Source organism: Sceloporus occidentalis, unplaced genomic scaffold (genome assembly GCF_023333645.1).
Source record: "Sceloporus occidentalis isolate IW3139 unplaced genomic scaffold, rSceOcc1.0.p SCAF_3, whole genome shotgun sequence".
Lineage (NCBI taxonomy): Eukaryota > Metazoa > Chordata > Lepidosauria > Squamata > Phrynosomatidae > Sceloporus > Sceloporus occidentalis.
Window position 1 is genome coordinate 52,372,905 of NW_028316983.1, and position 7,462 is coordinate 52,380,366.

Genomic DNA, 7,462 nt, shown 5'->3' on the forward strand with positions numbered 1-7,462 from the left:
TCTTGCCGGTCTGTTCAGGCAGTCAATTGTATATGTTTAGTCTTGATGATTTTTTTCCAATTCCTTCATAGCTGTCCTACCCATTCCTGGTCTTCTTATTTCCTGACTGCAGTCACCACTCTGGTCAGTATTTGATCCTAAGTATGGGAATTCTGTGATTATTGTAAACTCCTCATGTAAAACATTGGGTGTACTGATTGCACCATATAATTAAAATGATAATGGATGAAGATGATGGAAAAGGCTTCATGCCTATGAGATCCTCTTTCAGCGGTGCGGCATTCAGGACCTTCAGCTCCTTCCTGGAGTGGGATCCTGCGTGACCTCACTTTTCTAGAGTTGTTCCCCATTGTGATAGCAGTGCAAATCTGGGATGAGGCCTTTGCCAACAAGGCGGTGTGCTTCTGGTGTGACAACCAGGCAGTCATTAAGATTCTCAACCACCAAAGCTCCAGGTCAGAGAGGGTCATGATGTTGGTCAGATATTTTGGGCTCTGCTGTCTCCACTGGAACATCATATTCAAGGCCTGTTTTGTTCTGGGTCTGGAAAATAAGATTGTAGACTCTCTTTCTCATTTTCAGGAGGCCAGGTTCCACCAGCTGGAGCCCGGAACAGACTGCTCACCCACACCTTTTCTGTAGGAATTATGGGAGGTTGGAAATCTGCTGTGATACAGGGCATCTTGTCTTCGTTGGCTCCAGCCGCCCTAAGAGGCTATAAAAGAGCCATGTCCAAACTGGTGGCCTTCTTCAGGGCATCAAACATCCAAGCCCACTGGCCAATCTGGTCTCATACTATTTTAAAGTTCTTTGTTTGGTTAATAGGTGAGGGCATTGTCCCTTGGACCATGTCAGTCCACCTAGCTGGGATTTCTTCTTTTTTTTCTAAAGTTGGGGGGTTTCAGGACCCTTGTGCATCCTTCCTGGTGTGGAGAACCTTGGAGGGCTGGAGGAGGATGCATACAAGGGTATAGATAGGAGGAGACCTATTTGTTTCAAGCTGCTCTGCAAACTCTCTATCAGCTAGAATTGGTTTGCACCTCCAAAAATGAGGCCAACCTGTTCAGAGCTGCCTTTGTAACTGTATCCTTTGGAGCACTGAGGGTGGGGGAGCTCATGCCTTCTTCCAAGGCTGACAACTCCAACTGGGCACTGCAGAGAGGGAATGTCTCTTTTGCTGAAAAACACTGTTTGTTTAGTTATTTGCAGGTCCAAATGTAACCAATATGGCAAGGGGTCCTCCATTATGCTGTGAAGGCTCCATAGCTCCCACCTGTGCTCAGTACAAATCTTGAGCAAATATGTGGCGTCCCACCCACCGAGGCATCCACTTCGACAGCTCTCTGGTGACATGATTCCAAGTGGTGTCAGTGTTTCACTTGGCCTTATGGAGCATGGGACTGTTGTCAAAGGAATTTGGGGGGCACTCCTTTCACATTGGAGCTGCTGCTTCCACGCGGAATTGCCAGTAAACTCTATAAAAAGACTGGACAGTTGGAAATCTGGGGCCTTTGTGGACTACATACGCTTGGGATGGGACTCTTGTGTGGGCCTCTTTTAAGGAGGTTCATAGGGTTGGCAGAAGGCATCCCTGGGGTGGGGACTGCCTTTGGTGGTGGTAGCATAGGTCTTGGATATGGTGGGTGTGGCTTCCAGGCCTGCATAGCACTAGATCGGGAATCCAATGGGGATACAGGGGTGCTGAGAGAGTTGTGATGCTCCATTGCAGGAGCAACATCAATTCAGTGTCAAGGGGCAGAGATGCTAACAAGTGATCAACCGGTTACATGAGATGTGGGTGGGCGCTTAACCAATAAGCCCCTTTGTCATTCCAACACTTGGCCATGACCAAGCAAATGGGGTTCATTGATCAATCAGGGATTGATGGATGACAGATCCAGACCTTATGCTTTGAGGCCAACCCTACATTATGGCTGTTTAGTAAATAAAGTTGTGGCCTTTTCTTTCCCAGTGTTGTATGTTGTGGTCATTCCAGCTGTGGCTCCCTTCCATGGCAACTGTAGTTTATTGTGGCAACAGAGCTTCCTGATAGAGAAGGCTAAATGTCTCTCAAAACTACAGTCCCCAGAATTCCCTAGCACTTGGCCAGGGCAGTTAAAGTCTCAAACTGTATTATTTCTTCACTGTGTTTTGGACCGCATTTGGGTAATAACAGATTGTGAGGCAAGTGAAAAAAGGCTTATTTTCCATTGTGTTTTGGAAACAGGGTTTTGCAATTAGCAATTGAGGTACTTTTCAGTAGTGTCCCTCATACAGTGTCCCCCATACAATAGTTATGAGTAAAAAAATGAATACAGTGTTCTAAGGGGGGAAAACCTGCTGGATTTTTGAATGCATATAGAAGAGTATCTTCATATTCCACATTAAAAAAAATGCAAAATGAACACCAGAGACAGAAAAAGCAAATAAGAGTATGCATAAATCTAGTCTGTTTCATATAAGCATATTAATTTGTAATCATAATGATGGGTAGTGCAGTAAAATAGTTTTTTGTTTTAATATAGCAGCTGCATTAGTACAATCAGAATCAGCTGCAGTGATCAGTGTACCTCTCTTTTCTATGTCTTATGTAATGAGATGTTCAAGAGGAAAACTGTTGAACTGAACTGTGCCCACTCAACTCACTGGTAGAGTTGATGAGAAATGAATAAAGGATTACTTTGGAGACAATACACGGTCTTCCAGATATACATTGACAGAAGGTTTACTCTGGAGAAAATATTTTGCAAAACAATTTAAACAAAATTATTATGATGGACAGAATACATTGATACTAGCTTTTGTTAGTAAGCAAGATGCAGAGAGTAGCTAAACAAGTCACATGAGATACAGCCCTTCCCTATACACTTCATCTTTGTCAGGTCTGAATAGATAACACAGCTCAAATGAATATTGAAAAATAAGATGGATTCTGAAATGGCAAATGTAAATGGCATGTGAAGTTTCACACATAGGGCACAGCCAATACCAAGGAAAGAGAATGATTTCTCTTGTCTGCTTGTTTGTGGTATTTATGAATCATACCTTGAAGTATGTGAGATAGTGAAGAAGCTTTTAAGCAATAAACTGTAAAATAAAAAGATGGCTAGTGGGACCCTTGAGTAGAACCCCTTGCCCCATAGATAAGTGCTGATCACCTCAGTTGATAACGTCTGATGATGTTCCTTTAGCAAATCTTCAAAATGGTAGAGCAGTGGAGAGCAAAAATTAGTTGTAGCAAAATGTTGGATTTATCCTCTCTTTTTAGTTCCTGGTTATTATTTGAATTGGGGATAGTAATTTAGGGGCTATACAGACCAGCTCAAAGGGGTGGTCTGCAGCCGCCCCTTTCCTGGCTGGATCGGGGCCATGGCAACCTCATGCCACACCCTCAATCTGTTCTTTGAAGGGCACAAAAAGGAGCTGCAAAAAGCAGCTCCTTTCTGTGCCCTCCAAAGGTTACCATAGCTGCAGCAGCATGGCTGTATGGTGCCCTTTCAGTGCTGCATCATCTGGACACAGCGCTGGAGGTGCATCATGATGGTGTACGCCATCTGGAGCGTCACACACCATTATGGTGCCTTGGGGGTGGAGTTACAGCCTGAATCATCAGGACACTGCACCCTGACTCCTTTCAGGCTGGTCTGAATAGCCCCTTACTTTAGTAATTGTAAGCAGCCGATGTTAGTGATTCTGGATTCATAAACATGGAGTTACAAAAGCACAGTGGGGGGTGCTGTGAATTGAAGTCACTATTGGCTATGCTGGCAAGGGCTCCTGAGAGTTGAAGCTGGAATTGTTTCCACTTAAAAGTGGCTTTAGCATTTTACAAAGTCCTAAGCGTACCTGGTATTGAACATGGAAAATTTTTGCAAGCAAAACAAATATTTCTGCACTAATGTCCTCCCTCTTTAGACAATAGGCTTTCCCTTTCAGTGTGTGTTCATGATATTAGGACACATGGTATGAAATGATAGGAATTCTTTAACTTAGAACATCAGGAAAAGAACTGTAACATCTAACATTTGAGAGAGATTTGTACTTAAAAAAAACTAAACATTTTAATGTAAGTAAAATAAACATAAAGAACATTTTAAGAAGTTTAACATCTTTCATGTAAATCACAACTGACATGTTTTTATGTTTGTTTGTTTTTGTACAATTAGTGAAAAAGAGAGACCAATCATAGGAGCAATATATGGGAACAAAATTGTCCCAGAATAAACAAATGAGTAAGCAATGCAAATGAACTCAGATACAACATTTACCTGTGCACAAGGAGTGTCTTTGTGGGGAAAAATGTAACATTTTCCAAACAGACATTGTTATGCCCAAGTTTGTAAGGGCAACCTGTTTAATCTGAGAGCGTATAGTGGAAATTCCCCTTTCAGTAGACTCCCCCAGCAGAGCTGATACAAACACCTGAGACACCAAATTTGGTTTTAGACACTATGCATGTAACATTTATTGAAATATAAAGACACAACAGTTATTCAAGCATCAAGAAAGCTCTCTCTCACACACACACATATACTCACACATACAAAGTGGCACTTCACTGAAGCCATTGATCAGTCGTCTCCATGAAGCCCGTGGAAGCCCTGTTGCCGCAGATCCAGGAACACAACTCTGGTTTGGAAAGGTCTCTCTTTTAAGGCTTTCTTCTTCTCCACTTCTAACATCCACCGCTCTTTGGCCTTTGGACAGAAATTTCTACATTTCTCCTCTTATCAGTCCATGCCCAAACATTCTGTAACTTCTTGCAGTTCGTACCAACCCTTGGATGGAATATCCTTTCCTTATAGATAACACTTGGCAGCTACATCTTGGTTTTCATAGATGCACCATCACCTCACCAGCAGGTTCAAAAATCCTCACTTCGCTTGCCAGGTAACTCCCATATCATACATTGCGAACTTCATTTTGTTCAGTCTTCTAGTGCCAGTTCTCACTCATACAATCACCCATTCCTCACAACATATACTTGAAAATATCTCCCAAATCAATGCTTGATTAATTGGGCATTTTATTAGCTGAACAAAGTTTTAGGGACTATTAAAACAAAAAGGGAATGGAAAAATAATTACAGGACCAAACACCAACAGAGAATACTAATGAAGGATTTAAAATGTGATTTAGGATTTAATCAATTCCTTTACAACCTGACAGATAATTAATTAAGCTTTAAAACAGATGTCCCCAAAGCATGAACCGAATCACAGGCCCTATTTATCTGTCACATCCACTCAGCAGTGTGATGGGTTCTTGGCACTGCCAGATTCCAGTGACCTTCCTGCCTGTGGAGATTTCTTAGTCAGTTGCTCCCTCCTTCAGGCTCAAAGGAAACTGCTGTCCTACTTGGAACCTCATGTTATTTTTGCATTGATGCTGAACATTTGCAAACAAACTATCCAGTAAATGAAGTCGCTTAAAGACAAGGATGGGCAGTATATAAGAAATTGTTCCTGAGATAGTTAAGACCTGGTGCCACAGCTGTTCCAGTACGGCAGGTGCGGCTTTTTTTTTTTTTTTTGGATAGCAATATCTTATTGGATTTCTAACAATGCTAGGTGTGATCTAGGAATACTACAAATGTAGACCTAGTTGTGCAGAGAGATAGGCATATTTGTAAATTCCAGCCCCAATCAATTTGAATTTCTGTTCATAATCAGATTGTAGTAGTAGGCTGTCCAAGATGCTAGCAAGAAGCTCAGTCTCTTGCACTCCCACTCCCTTCCTTGCTGTGCTGTCATCTGCTATATTCATTGCTGGCAATGTTTGTACTGCTGTTACCATTTTAATATAGTATGCAAAGGTCATTTTAAAGGGTAGCAGCTCAAATGCTAAGACAGATGCTCCCTGAGTCATGCTTTTAAAGCTGATTTCATTTTAAAATTGTGGATACATATATGCAGTATGTTTAAAGTGGCCAAAATTTCTGTTCCTGCCATTCAAGCAAGTCATCAGGATTAAGCACATTTGTGATAACCAGAGCCTACTTTACTATACCCATGTATCTCCTGGACATAGCCTCCAACATGCCATGAAATACCTAGGAAAAAAATATTATTTTGGTCAAATGTGGTTTAAATATTATTAATAACAAGACAGTTTGTGTCTTTTTTGAGGATGTGAGAAATTGTTATATGCCCTCAAGTTACTCTTACTTATAAGAACCCTCTCCTAGGGTTTTCTTGGCAAGATTTATTCAGAGGACTTTTGGCATTACCTTCCTCTATGGTTGAAAGAATGTGACTGCGCCAAGGTGACCCAGTGGGATTCTATGGCTGACTGGGGATTCAAGTCCCAGAGTGCTTGCCCCACACTCAAACCACTATGCCAGACTGGCTATCAAGTCTCATCCTTGGTGTGAGAGAGTATTAAGACACCTCATGAAAATGTGGTCATCTGCCACAAAATCCCAGGACTTTGTTGTGATTTTTTTTTAAAAAAAGAGAGTTTTGCACAAAAGCTTTCAAAGCATTTGTACCAACCCCCCCCCCCAGTGTTTCACGTAAGTACTGTGTTTTGCACAACTAGTTTAGCACAACCCCCCCCCCCCAAAAAACCTGGTTTTTGACCTGCCAACAAAAAGATGCTCCTTTTTGTTAAAGAAACAAAAAACAAAACACCAACCCAGTCCAAACCATATAGCCTTAATCCCTATGATTTAAAACACTGGCATCAAGTTCATTGCTGAAAAGAATGCATGCAAAATGTGCATATTAAGAAAAGTTGTGCAGAACATGTGTATGGCCTGCTACAGACTGCCAAAATAAAGCTGCTTCGGATCTCTTTGGAGGTATGCTATTTAAATGATGCATGCATCCTATGAATCCGGAAGCTGCACCAAAGCTGCACTCCAGTGCTTAGGAATGGAGTGTGGCTTTGGTGCGACCTCCAGACTACTAGGACCCATGCATCATTTAAATAGCATACCTCCAAAGAGACCCTAAGCAGCTTTATTTTGGCAGTCTGTAACAGGCCTATGTTAGGGGAGAGTATGTATAAAAGCACTATATTCTATGGGGCTAGTAAGATGAATTCACCTGAAAAGGTATGTATAAACATTTAGGTATAAGGCGTTTTAGGTATAAGAGACACAGTGGCTTAGTGATTAAGATGCCAACTCTGACAACTGCAAGGTAGACAGACTGGCAGTTCAAGGCCCAAGTACTGTGTGATGGACTGAGCTCCCATCACTAGTCCCTGTTTCTGCCAACCTAGCAGTTTGAAAGCATGTAAAAGTGCAAGTACATATGGGCTGCACAATTCACTGTTCAAGCTGCTTTGCTGGCCAGGATCTCATGGAAAGGTTCTTATTCCCAGCAGGCAGTGGCCTATCACCCTTCTGGGGAGTGGGAAGACCTCCACCAATGAGCTGGGACTTGCCTCCAACTCATTGGTTCCCTGCCCAGCTGTGGGTGGGAGCTCCAGCCCTCATGTCCTCTGAGCTGGGTAA